This window comes from Hyperolius riggenbachi, chromosome 10 (assembly GCF_040937935.1).
Source record: "Hyperolius riggenbachi isolate aHypRig1 chromosome 10, aHypRig1.pri, whole genome shotgun sequence".
Lineage (NCBI taxonomy): Eukaryota > Metazoa > Chordata > Amphibia > Anura > Hyperoliidae > Hyperolius > Hyperolius riggenbachi.
The window spans coordinates 239783122-239797101 of record NC_090655.1 but is presented as its reverse complement, the minus strand read 5'-3'; the positions used below and the strand labels follow the sequence as shown (position 1 = coordinate 239797101).

At 49.4% G+C, this 13980-nt stretch overlaps 1 protein-coding gene across 1 annotated transcript in view; it reads left to right on the top strand.

Moving 5' to 3' along the window:
• The window catches only part of LOC137536979 (zinc finger protein 721-like), a 56234-nt gene that overhangs the window by 16929 nt on the left and 25325 nt on the right, over nucleotides 1-13980 (top strand). The window lies entirely within an intron of this gene.

Here is a 13980-nt window from a genome sequence, read left to right as displayed (position 1 = left end):
TTGAGGAAGGGGGAAACCCCGAAACATGTCGTGTCTGCTACTGTTCTTATAAACGCAAGTTTAAAACGCCATTTGAGTGCCTCCTTCATTTCTATTTGGATCCAGTTGAGGTGGAGTGGTGAACCATGAAAGAGGGATTGTGCACCGGCGGACCAGGTGAGATACCTGGTGGTGAAGCCCAGCTCAGCAACCCCTGATTGTTTGTTGGGGTTCCTATACTGCCCTGGCATTTTAGGGGCCTAAAACCATGAGGAGTAGTCTGGAAACCAAATGCCTCAAAATGCCTGTTGAGGGGTATAAGCATCTGCAAATTTTGATGACTGGTGGTCTATGAGGGGCCGAATTTTGTGGAACCGGTCATAAGCAGGGTGGCCTCTTAGATGACAGGTTGTATTGACACTGAAGTGCAGGAAGCGCAGGATGTTCTCAAATCATGACCTGGACATGGCAGCAGAGAGCATGGGCATGTGATGTATTGGGTGCGTAGACCAATAAGACCGCAATACATTCTTTTTGACTAGACCCATGTTAAGGAGAAGGCCCCAAAAAATGTTACGTTCGGAAACTTGGAGTGGTTTCCACCGAAAAGGCTGGGCATGGTAGCTTCTTGGATTGGCGGTTGTGTATTGCATAGCATAACGGTTGGTCTCAGCGACAATTAAGTCGTAGAGACCAGCAGTGATCAGAGAAAAAATTCTGTCACTGCGGTGGGGCGGGTGAGGGTTTGGCCGGGTGATCAGAAGCCCGCAGGGGGTAGATTAGGGCCTGATCTGATGGATAGGAGTGCTAGGGGGTGACAGGAGGTGATTGATGGGAGTCTCGGGGTGATTAGAGGGGTGATTAGAGGGGAGATTAGATGCAATCAATGCACTGGGGAGGTGATCAGAAAGGGGTCTGAGGGGGATCTGAGGGTTTGGCCGAGTGTTTAGGAGCCCACACGGTGCAAATTAGGGCCTGATCTGATGGGTAGGTGGGCTAGGGGGTGACAGGTGGTGACAGGAGGTGATTGATGCAATGCACTGGGGAGGTGATTGGGGGGGGGAGGGAGATCTGAGGGCGATCCGAGGGTTTGGGCGGGTGATTGGGTGCCCGCAAAGGGGCAGATGAGGGTCTGATCTGATGGGTAGCAGTGACATGTGGTTATTGATGGGTGATTGATGGGTGATTCAGGCGGGGTCTGAGGGTGATCTGAGGGTGTGGGCGGGTGTTTGGGTGCCCGCAAGGGGCAGTTTAGGGTCTGATCTGATGGGTAGCAGTGACGGGGTGATTGATAGGTGATCCGGGTGTAAATAGAGGGGAGAATAGATGCAAGAAATGCACTGGCGAGGTGATCAGGGCTGGGGTCTGAGGGCGTTCTGAGGGTGTGGGCGGGTGATTGGGTGCCGGCAAGGGGCAGATTAGGGCCTGATCTGATGCTTAGCAGTGACAGGTGGTGACGGAGTGATTGATGGGTGTTCAGTGGGTGATTAGAGGGAAGAACAGATGTAATCAATGCACTGCGGAGGCGATCTGAGGGCAGTCTGCGGGCGATCTGAAGGTACAGGCGATTGATCAGGTGCCTGCAAGGGGCAGGTTAGGGTCTGATCTGATGGGTGTTAGTGACAGTTGGTGACGGGGTGATTGACAGGTGATCAGTGCGTGATTACAGGGAAGAATAGTTGTACGGGGGGGGGGGGGGGGGTGTCTGGTGCGGATCTGAGGGTGTGTGGGGGGTTGATCAGGAGCCCCCAGGGGGCAGTTTAGGACCTAACCTAAAAAATAGCGTTAACAGAATGTTGACAGGGAGTGATTGATGGGTGATTAGAGGGGAGAACATATGTAAACAATGCACTTCGCGGGCGATCTGTGGGTGTGATCAGGTCCTCGCAAGGGGCAGGTTAGGGTTTGATCTGATGGGTGTTAGTGACAGGGGGTGATTGATAGGTGATTGACAGGTGATCAGTGAGTGATTACAGGGAAGAATAGATGTATACAATACACGGAGGAGGGGGCGGTTCTGGGGAGGATCTGAGGGTGTGGGGGGTGATCAGAAGCCCCCAGGGGGCAGTTAGGACCTAAACTAAAAAAATATTGACAGATAGTGACGGAGTAATTGATGGGTGATTAGGGGGGTGATTGGGTGCAAACAGGGGTCTGGGGGGTGGGCGGGGGGGGGGGGTCTGAGGAGTGCTGTGGGCGATCAGAGGGCAGGGGGGGGCAGATCAGTGTGATTGGGTGCACACAGGGAGGGCTGCAGCCTGCTCTGGTAGTCCCTCGATCACTGGGACCACCAGGGCAGGAGGCAGCCTGTATAATACACTTTGTATACAATATTATACGCTTGTATTGCGGCAGATCGGGGGTTAACAACCCGCCGGCGCTTCCGAACGGCCGACGGGCTGACGTCGTGGGTGGGCGGAGCCTATTGCCGGCGGATGCGCGTGCGATCCCCGGCAGGACAGCGCAGAATGAGCCGCTGCCAATTGGCGTATTGCGGCCGTTCTGCGGGCCCCTTTGCCGGCGCCCATCGACTGTGGGCGGTCGGCAAGTGGTTAAACGACCGGTTTGAATGACAATTCGTTCAGAAGTATCATACGTGTGTGCACACCTTTATTCCCAGATCATATACTCCAGCACAAATAATGCTGATATACAACAATGCCTCTGTGCTGCACCCCAAATGTAAATTAGGAGACAATTGGATACACTGTGTGGGGCTTGAGTTAAGATACAGCAATTCTGGAGGGCGGGGGGGGGGGGGGGGGGAGTGGATAGTCTATTTTTATATTTGTGTTACAATCATATGCTATAGACAAATGATGGAAGCTGTTGCTGGAAAAGAATTCTGCATTGTATAACAAATTAAATCCTATTAGAATGGAAATCTGATGTATAAATGGATTGAATTGGACAAAGATGCATTGTATGTTTATCTATATACAGTATATTGTACTTTGTGTGTGTAGTGTGTGCATGTAATGTGTGTATGTACATAGCGTGTGTGACAGAGAGACTGTATGATCATTCAGTATATTTCTTTCACTGTGAGAAGTTTTTTTTTTTATCCTCTGCATGTAATGTAAGATGTACTATGAAAGGGAACCTGATGTGAGGGAGATATGGAGACAGAGCCCCACCTCCAGTGCTCAGGAGGAGGTGAGGGTCGCTACAGGTGGCCCCAGGGGGTGACTAATGGTGGAGTCTGTAAGCCTGCTTGATGTAACATCAAGAGGGCCCCAAGATTTCCCCATCTGGTGAAACTGCCATAGGAAATATCTGAAAAATGTAATACTTACCTGCAGGTAATTTTCCTTCCCTGGTACAAAAGCGTGGTGGCAATAGATGGGTTAAATCCTAGCCACTTAACAATGGACATCCTACCAATAAAAGTTACAGGATCCTCCCCCCCCCCCCCCCATTCTTGTATATAGTAACTCAAATGGACAAGAAGGGTGGGAACCCTTACCAGCATGCTTTTGTACCAGGAAAGGAGAATTATCAGCAGGTGAGTATTCAATTTTCTGGTACATGCATGGCGCAATGGATGGGAATTAATTTAAACTCACAAGGGAGGGCAGAGAGAAAACAAAACCTTTAATCAGATATTTTTAGACACAGATTGTACATTTATATTTTCCCCAATATCAAGGGTAGATAAAGATGCTGGGTCTACCAGATAACGTCTCTGGAAAGTACTGGCTGATGGCCAGCCCCCAACTTTGCATATTGTCTCTATGGAGACTTTGGAGAACCCCTCAGTGTTGCCAACCTTTCACGTTATTTTTTACTGACAAATACCTAAAAATTTACTGACAAAAGATTTTTTTTACTGACAAAACCCCCTGCGCCGAAAAAATGGGCGTGACCACGCAACAGAATGTGGGCTTGGTCATGGGTGGAGCCAAATATACATGATTTTAATATTGCTGTGAAAGGTCTGACAGGGAAGTTTGAGCTCTGCCATAGTGTTTCCCCCCTTCCCCCAAAATACATGTAATCTTACAGCATTTCACCAAAAATCCACGTAATCTGGCAGAGGTTCTTCCAAAATACAGATAATAGGGCAGTGGTTCCCAAAAAATAGATGTAATCTGGCAGCAGCGATTCCCCCAACATACACATAATCTGGCAGCAGTTCCCCAAAATACATTTAATCTGACAGCAGTGGTTCCCCAAAAATAGGTAGCCCCAGGTCTATAGGTGTCCCCAGAATAGGTGGCCAGGGGTATAGATGTCCCCAGAACAGGTAGCCAGGGGGAGAGATGTCCCTATAACAGGTAGCCAGGGGTATATGTGCCCAGTATATGTAGGCAGGGGTACAGGGCCGGTTCTAGACTGGCACATATGAGGGGGCAGTCAAATGGGTAGGGGGCAACATGTTCGAGGAAATTTGCGGCGACTAAAGTGGGCATGGCAAGTAAATACACATAATGAGAGACAGCTTTTCACCAGTAAATGCACATAAGAGACCGCCTTTCACCAGTAAATGCACGTAATGACAGACAGCTTTTCACCAGTGAATGCACGTAATGAGAGACAGCTTTTCACCAGTAAATGCACGTAATGAGAGACAGCTTTTCACCAGTAAATGCACGTAATGAGAGACAGCTTTTCACCAGTAAATGAACATAAGAGACAGCTTTTCACCAGTAAATGCACATAATAAGAGACAGCTTTGCACCAGTAAATGCACATAATAAGAGACAGCATTTCACCAGTAAATGCACATAATAAGAGACAGCTTTTCACCAGTAAATGCACATAATGGCAAACAGCCAGTGTCCTCAGTATATGTAGCCAGCAGATATATGTGCCCAGTATATGTAGCCAGAGGTATATGTCCCCAGTATATGTAGGCAGGGGTATATGTACCCAGTATATGTAGCCAGAGGTATATGTGCCCAGTAGATGTAGCCAGGGTTATATGTGCCCAGTAGATGTATGCAGGGTTATATGTGCCCAGTAGATGTAGCCAGGGTTATATGTGCCCAGTAGATGTAGCCAGGGTTATATGTGCCCAGTAGATGTAGCCAGGGTTATATGTGCCCAGTAGATGTAGGCAGGGTTATATGTGCCCAGTAGATGTAGCCAGGGTTATATGTGCCCAGTAGATGTAGCCAGAGGTATATGTGCCCAGTAGATGTAGCCAGGGTTATATGTGCCCAGTAGATGTATGCAGGGTTATATGTGCCCAGTAGATGTAGCCAGAGGTATATGTGCCTAGTAGATGTAGCCAGGGTTATATGTGCCCAGTAGATGTATGCAGGGTTATATGTGCCCAGTAGATGTAGCCAGAGGTATATGTGCCCAGTAGATGTAGCCAGAGGTATATGTGCCCAATAGATGTAGCCAGGGTTATATGTGCCCAGTAGATGTAGCCAGGGTTATATGTGCCCAGTAGATGTAGCCAGGGTTATATGTGCCCAGTAGATGTAGCCAGGGTTATATGTGCCCAGTAGATGTAGCCACAGGTATATGTGCCCAGTAGATGTAGCCAGGGTTATATGTGCCCAGTAGATGTAGCCAGGGTTATATGTGCCCAGTAGATGTAGCCACAGGTATATGTGCCCAGTAGATGTAGCCAGAGGTATATGTGCCCAGTAGATGTAGCCAGGGTTATATGTGCCCAGTAGATGTATGCAGGGTTATATGTGCCCAGTAGATGTAGCCAGAGGTATATGTGCCCAGTAGATGTAGCCAGAGGTATATGTGCCCAGTAGATGTAGCCAGGGTTATATGTGCCCAGTAGATGTATGCAGGGTTATATGTGCCCAGTAGATGTAGCCAGAGGTATATGTGCCTAGTAGATGTAGCCAGGGTTATATGTGCCCAGTAGATATATGCAGGGTTATATGTGCCCAGTAGATGTAGCCAGAGGTATATGTGCCCAATAGATGTAGCCAGGGTTATATGTGCCCAGTAGATGTAGCCAGGGTTATATGTGCCCAGTAGATGTAGCCAGGGTTATATGTGCCCAGTAGATGTAGCCAGGGTTATATGTGCCCAGTAGATGTAGCCACAGGTATATGTGCCCAGTAGATGTAGCCAGAGGTATATGTGCCCAGTAGATGTAGCCAGGGTTATATGTGCCCAGTAGATGTATGCAGGGTTATATGTGCCCAGTAGATGTAGCCAGAGGTATATGTGCCCAGTAGATGTAGCCAGAGGTATATGTGCCCAGTAGATGTAGCCAGGGTTATATGTGCCCAGTAGATGTAGCCAGGGTTATATGTGCCTAGTAGATGTAGCCAGGGTTATATGTGCCCAGTAGATGTAGCCAAAGGTATATGTGCCCAGTAGATGTAGCCAGGGTTATATGTGCCCAGTAGATGTAGCCAGGGTTATATATGCCCAGTAGATGTAGCCAGATGTATATGTGCCCATGGGTAGCCAGGTGACCCCCTAAAGCAGGAGGGGAGCAGCTCGCTCTCCCCTCCTGAACTGAGTGATTGAGTGGCTGGCAGTGGCAGGCGGTAGTGAGCGGAACTTACCTGCGTCTTCTCTCATCGCCGGCGCGGGATGATCTGCCGCTACTCTGGTCCAGACCAGAGCAGCAGAACTTCCGGCGCAGGAGCGAGACGGAAGGTAAGTCCCGCCCGCTGCAAAGCGCCACTCCGCACAGATCAGAAGGGGGACAGTCAGCGAGGGAGGGAGAGCACTAAGGTGAGAGAAGGGGGGGGAGATTGCCCCCCTTCTCCACCGCTGCCCACAGCTCTCCCTCCACTGCGCCGCTGTCCTCCAGAAACAGAGCGGGCGGCCAATTGGCCGCCCTTTTACAGACGCTGCTGAATTCCTTACGGAATTCACGGGCAGCTTAATTTGTATAAAAAATTACGGGCTGCCCGTAAATTTACGGGCGGTTGGCAACACTGGAACCCCTTGTACAATACGCATGCACTTCTTGAGGTATCAGAAGAGTCTTCTGCTTGTAGGCTCGTTGGATTGTCTTCAAATAGCCAGTTTGCAATAGAACGAGCCATGATCTTTTGTGCCAGATTGGTATTATTGCAATTACCGTTGTCGCTTCTGACTGAAGTTTCTTAAGAAACCTGAGAACCAAATGAATGGGAGGAAATGCATAAGCAAGGTTGAACTGCCACGGTTGAGAGAGAGAGAGAGAGAGTCCGCTGCTGCTGCTGCAGAACTATTGATGCCAGGCCGTAGTGCTGGATAGGCAAGTGAACACACTTTTCCTTTTAAAGTAAGTCACACACTAAGTCTCGTGAGATCTTAGACACCATTTTGTTGGAGACTCGTGGTGGACTGCGCCATCTTGCAAGAGGCCAAAAGGTCCAGCAGAGAGCAGCGCTAGCCTATAGAACAGCTATTTAAGCCACAGAGAAAGTCACAAAGCCCACTGTTCCCTGTGTACAATTTAGCAGACATAAGTAACAGAGGAGAGTGATGGTGCCCAGCGGTGAAAAGGAGAAGAAAAAACACAAGAGTAAATGGTAGACTCGTCAATGCAGAGTGACAGAGGAAAAAATAGTAAAAGGGGGGGGGGGGGGAACTTTTATTGGTGGGCTGTCCACTGTTAAGTGGCTAGGAATTAAGCCCTCCGTTGCCGCCATGCATGTACCAGGATATACTGTATACCCCTTCCCTATTCCCACAAAGGGTTACAAGTACAAAAAAATCCCACAGACACGGCTTTTATATCTATTTTATTCTTATTTATAATACATACTTACCCTTAGTAAATGCTCTAATGTCAGTATCGTCTAGAGCCAGATTGAAGAGCTCCATGATGCACATCCACACACGCTGCTCACACACCACATTATTAGAGGCCGGCCTCCCAACCCTCTCGGTTTTGCCGGGCCTGTCACAGGTTCGGAGGCATGGATCTTTGTCCTGCAGCAAGGATCATTTGACAACACAGCATGATTAGAAGATCGCAGCTAACTCTCCTATTGATTGTAGCGGCTGTACAGAAATCTTGGCGCTAACTGCATTAAACTGGTGCTGTGATAAGCCACTATTTGTAGCTGCTATTTGTAGCTGTTATTTTCTATGTGTAGCTGCTATTTGTAGCTGTAATTTGTAGCCGCTATTAGTAATTGCTATTTTCTATGTGTAGCTGTTATTAGTAACTGCTATTTTCTATGTGTAGCCACTATTTGTAGCTGCTATATGTCACTGCTATTTGTAGCTGTAATTTGGGTGCCCTTTTAAACTAGATGTTGGGGTTAAGGTTAGGTGGGGGGGGGGGGGGGGGTTAAGGTTAGTTTCTCACTGGGGGGGAGGGTTGCTCACTGGGGGGGGGGGTGGGTTTAAGGGTTAGGCACCACCAGTGAGGGATTAAGGGTTAGGCACCACCAGGTGGGGGGTTAAGCGTTAGGCACTGCTAGCAGAGGGTTCTGTGTGAGAGTAGAGAGAGTTTTTTCAAATGTAAGCCCTGCAGCACCCTTTTGTGTCCTGATGCCAGCTGAGGTGCAGAGCGAGCGGCAATGGAGGGATCACAGCTCCACACAAAGTCAGCTGAATGGGAGCTCATATTCAGATCACGCCGCATCACCCGGGCTGTCAGGGACGTACTATGCCCCAAGGCAGGGCTGCAGAGAAACACTCAAATCGTAACAATGGGGCAAACCCTATGGGGTGATTAATACCTGGGGGCCCCCAGCACAAAAATCCATCATGTCTCTTTCCCAGCCGAGGCAATCAAAATAACCTCCTCTAATGGTTTAATGTATCTGGTCCAGCACACAAATATACCGCTAAAGTCTCCTCCATTCAGTAGGTTGAAGCGCCTGCTGACAGGAGAAGAGGAGTGATTTTCTATATCACCAATATACATGTTCTGAGATTCTTGCCATAATCTCCCGCTTAGACTTACCTTTATAAAAAAAAAACCCAGAGGGCAACAATAACAGGTAGACGTCCAAAGTCCTATTACAATTCACAAAATGGGACAACAGCCTTCAGGCAAAACAGCGGCGAACACAGTGACTCCAGTGCAGGAGACTTGGGCGCAGCCGGCGCCACCATAATAGGAATTACGGCTATAGCAGCGCACAGGGAGGAACGTCGGCACCGTCAGAAGACGGAGCTGAAGTTACTTTTAACCTCCTTGGCGGTAACCCCGTGTGTGACACCAGGTAAGCCGCCGGAGGGTGCCTCTCAGGCCCTGCTGGGCCGATTTACATAATTTTTTTTTTCAAACACGCAGCTAGCACTTTGCTAGCTGCGTGTTTGCTCTGATCGCCGCCACCGATGCGCCGCTACCCGCCGCGGAAACAGCCCCCCCGCATACCCCTTGCGCAGCCTGGCCAATCGCCGCCAGGCTGCACTATGGGGTGGATCGGGACTCCCTGTGACGTCACGACGTCCGTGACGTTGTGACGTCACTCCATACGTCGCCATGGCGACGGGGGAAGCCCTCAAGGAAATCCCGTTCAGAACGGGATTTCCTTATGGGCAAGCGGCGCCGGCGGCGATCGGAGGGGACGGGCGGACGCCGCGGGGAGGGGGGAAGCATGTAGCTAGCGCTAGGGTAGCTACATGCTAAAAAAAAAAAATGGAGAAAAAAACCCTCTCGCGGCTGCGCAGCCGCGGGAATTATACCGCCAGGGGGTTAGAACACAATAATTCGGCTTCAAGCAATTGCTGGAAGCCGATTTATTTCATTCCCCACCATCCATGGCGGCCTGGAGGGGGAATAGTATTTAAAGGGGCACTTAAGTCTGCTAAAAAAAAAATGAGTTCTACTTATCTGGGGCTTCCAGCAGCCCCCTGCAGCTGATCGGTGCCCACGTAGACTCACTCCGATGCTCCTGGCCCCGCCGGCAGCCACTTCCGGTTTCGGCGACAGGAGCCGACAGGCCGGGAACGCGAGTGATTCTTCGCGTTCCCGGCCACAATTGTGCCCTCTATGCTGCTATAGCATATAGCACATAACATATAACAGCATAGAGGGCGCTATTGTGGCCAGGAACGAGAAGAATCACTCGCGTTCCCGGCCTCTTGGCTCCTGTCGGCGAAACCGGAAGTGGCTGCCGGCGGGGCCAGGAGCATTGGAGCGAGTCTACGTGGGCACCGATCAGCTGCAGGGGGCTGCTGGAAGCCCCAGGTGAGTAGAACTCATTTTTTTTTAATAGACTTAAGTGCCCCTTTAACACGGCCGGCACTTGTGCAGTAGCAGGATCAGCCATATACCGGCTGTATCCTCCGCCCAAGTCTCCTGCGCTGATTCCTCTCCTGCACCGATTCCTCTCGTACGCAACCAGCGGTGCTGCCCTTACCCAAGTAACATCAGTCTGTGCACTGACCGTACGTATATGTGCTGTGACCTTACAGTGAGATATCTGAATAATAATACCAATATTTGTATAGCCCTTTTCTCCTCTTGGACTCAAAGCACTTGGGAGCTGCATCCACTAAGAGCGTGCTCAATAGGCCAACCTGCGTTGTTAGGTAGTCTTGCCCAGGGACTCCTTACTACATAGGTACTGGCTTACAGAATAGGAAGACCTTTAAACCTTGGTCATATATGTCAGGGGTGGTGCTCTTGACCAGTACACTATCCAGGCATATCTTGGAAATGACCCTGGAACAGATAATGGGAGTCCAAGGAGAGATCTCATAATTATTACTAGTTAAAGGGCCTGCCCATTGATAAACATGCGCTATGCCTTGGCCATGTAACCCTCCCCCCCCCCCTCCTGCAACACGTGCATGCGCGCGACACCTGCATTTGCACTTCCGCGACCCACACGTATGCCCGCACCTCCTCCGATGTCCTGAGTCTGTCCGTGTGCCACTCATGCACAACGCAGGGACACAGGTGAAAGCAGGACAGGCACTTTATTATATAGGATAAGAGATGTTCACCACTAGTCTCATCTGTTGTTGGTTGTGGGGAGACCTGTGATCTCTGCAGCCTCATCCCACACACATGTGTAGTGCAGGGCCAGGAAGGGGAGGAGCCACAGACAGGAAGTTATAGAGGAGGCTGGAGAAAGTAGAAAGAAGACATTGCTGGTGCAGGCAGCAGAGGAGGTAAGGACAGAGAACTTTATTTTATCTGTTTTGTTTGTAGATATAGTACAAGAAGAATTTATATACCCTGTAACACATAACACCCTTGTGTCTCCTCCCCATCACCAACTGCTGCGACATATACACTGTACAGAGATCACTGATCTCTTCCCATCATCTCTGCACCACAGGAGCTTACACTCTAATGTCTGTTATAATTTAAGTAGGCCTCAGTTACTTGGCCTGAGTTTTATGTAAAAGGCTTGTCCGCAGTGTATGCCTTTAAAATCAATAGAGGTTTTGTGATGCAGGCAGAGGCATCTCAGGGTCTGCGTGTAGCAGAGGATACGCGCAGATACTGAGAACATGTTCCTAAAAGAAGGCCATCGGCCTACTCTGACCTCCACGTACACCACAGGAACAGTAAACATCGGCCATATTTACTAAACATCCACATTCCTGCATTTAGGTCAAATGCCTCATTGATTATTATTCAAGTAGGTGGGTATGATGACACCACGAGTGGGTCCACCAATAATCTGATCTAGGGGGTGGCGAAGATGATGTCATATTTAACTCTTTCCTAGTCGGTATTAAACCCGGAGTGAGCGATGGAGAGAGCATTCTGCTTCTTCCTTCAGCACTAGCTCGCAAGGCCGACTGGGACCTCTAAGCATGTTCTTCCTTTCTGTAATCTGATATAATGTATGCTGTACATAGGTAGTTTAGTGTAACGTAGTTAGGAAGAAGGTACCTGATTGACTTCAGCAGGGAGTCTAATCACGAGCTTGTAACGCAACATGAAGATTGGCATGGCTAGGATATGATGAATGTATCTATCTGTATTCCTGTTTCCTGAATAAATAACGTAAACCTTGAAGAAGCCTGAGAAAGTCTATCTCCTGCTTGCTGTGTGGAGAGTCAAGTGATCTCCCAGTCTGTGAGACGTAACTGTAAGAAGTTACTGGTGTCGAAGCAAGGTGATATAAGAACAGTTTATAATAGTGGCGCTGAAACCCTTCCCTGCCTAGCAAAACAGGCAGACGGGGCCGGGGCCGAAGAAGTTTTCAAGATATTCCACAGCAAAACAAGCGGAATAGACGCGGACTGTTAAGCTTATCAAGCTGAGACTGATAAGCTGGTGTGAGTGTGTGGGAGCCGAGCACACGGGCTGCAATTCGAGGAAACCAGCGGCGAAACTCGTGGATGTTAAACTTTGACTGTAAGTGCACGCAGTCATAGCCTAAACCGGATGGCAGGTGACTGGAAGGCTCCGAGGCCGGCTGGCAGCTGCCGCTGGAGATCGATCCGCTGAGCCAGTGTGGGTACACAGAGATGACGCTCAGTAGTTCCAGGGATCCACTCAGTTTCGTGGAGTTGCCAAAAGCTGGTCGAATTGGCAGGCGTACGAAGTCCTCTCAGGCAAGTATGATTTACGTTGTTATTTGGCGTTATCTGTGTTGTATTTGGTGTTATAACAAGGAGAGGATAATGTGGTCATATGTACAGTCTGTGTTAATTGCAGCGTGGAGGCTGCGTGCTTTATTTTTTTTTTGTTTTTGTTCCTCCTTCTATGTTGGTTTTGTTTTTTTTCTCCCCGTCCAGAGACTGGGAGTGATGCCAGCTGTGTTTTAGCCTAGCAGAGAGCGCCCGCGGAAGAGATAGGGGGGGAGGGGGGGCGGCTGTCGAGCAGGTGGAGGGGGGAGAGAGGGGATAGAAGAGGAAAGCGAGTGTCTTTCTGTTTGTGGGATGTTCTGCAAGTTTCTCGCATTTCCAGTCGGTGCTGCTGCTAACATGTTTTTCAATGTCTGTATTGTGTTGTTGGGTGTGTGGCGAGCTCCGGCTGATAACGGTTTCAGAAGAAGTTCTAGCTGGGATGTTAACAGTTAAAACAGTTAAAGTGGTTTGGAGTCGTATAGCTCGCTCGGGCGGTTCTTAGTTATGTTTGTGATAGAGTGAGAAAGATTCCTACGTCTCTGGGGATCCGTATGTCTGATTGCAGTTCGGATTACAGCTGAGACGTGAAGGAATGCTGAGGCTGATCTTTGTGCACTGTGGATAGATGCTGTGTAACTATGCATAAAAAATGTTTGTTCTGTTTGAGTTTGTTTTTTCTCCTAAGGTATAGGAACGAGAGGCTGCTATGGGAGCAGCCATCTTAGCTGGCAGTCCAGGACTCAAAATGGCGGCAGTGGAGAGAGCCTGCCCCCGAGAGTCATGGCCCCCACACGTCATGGCAGGGGGGAGGAGGGACTGGGGGATCCACGTCACGTCAGGCTGTGCTCGCGGCTCCGGGCAGAGCAGCTGAAAGGGAGGGGGGTAGAAATACAGAGACATGCTACTGTGTGTCTTGGTTCTCGAAGTATTTCCCCAGAGGTTTTCCCTGGGTCCATGGAAAGGAATGCCAGGATACATGCACCAAGCTATTACTGTAAGATTAGCAGGAGCACGGATAGAAAGAGTGTCCCAGCTAGGTGCAGGGACGCACGTAGCAGTGCAGGTCAGGAAAGTGTCTGTTACTGAGTTGCTTACGGGATTATTCCTGTAAGTGGGGCATCTTAATGGGTGGTGCAGCATGAGTTCCCAATAGAAGGAAAGGGGGACAGTGCATCAGGGGGGTGCCGGAGGTGGAAAAAAGGGAGTTGACCAATCCGGGTTTCCGTCGCCGCTGCTGCCGAGCGGTAACGTTTTTTTCCGTTTTTTGTCGTGGACAGGGCCAGAGCTTGACTGAGAGGTCTATGCTGGGCTGGGGCTGTTTTTGTGCGTTTTTTTTCATCCACTGATTGGTCAAATATGTTTTTTCCAGCTCCTATCAATTGTAGCACAAAGAACAAAAACTGACCGCAGTTCATGGGGCAATTATACAGATGATAGAATTGCCATGTACAGAGTGACAGTGTATCAGTACGCTGTTTGCCATGTGACTACCTACCATGTGGGCATTCAGGGATCTGCATACAGGCATGTGACACTGGTATGCTTAGCCCTGCACCCTGTGTAGTTTAAGTGCAAAGTGCTCCT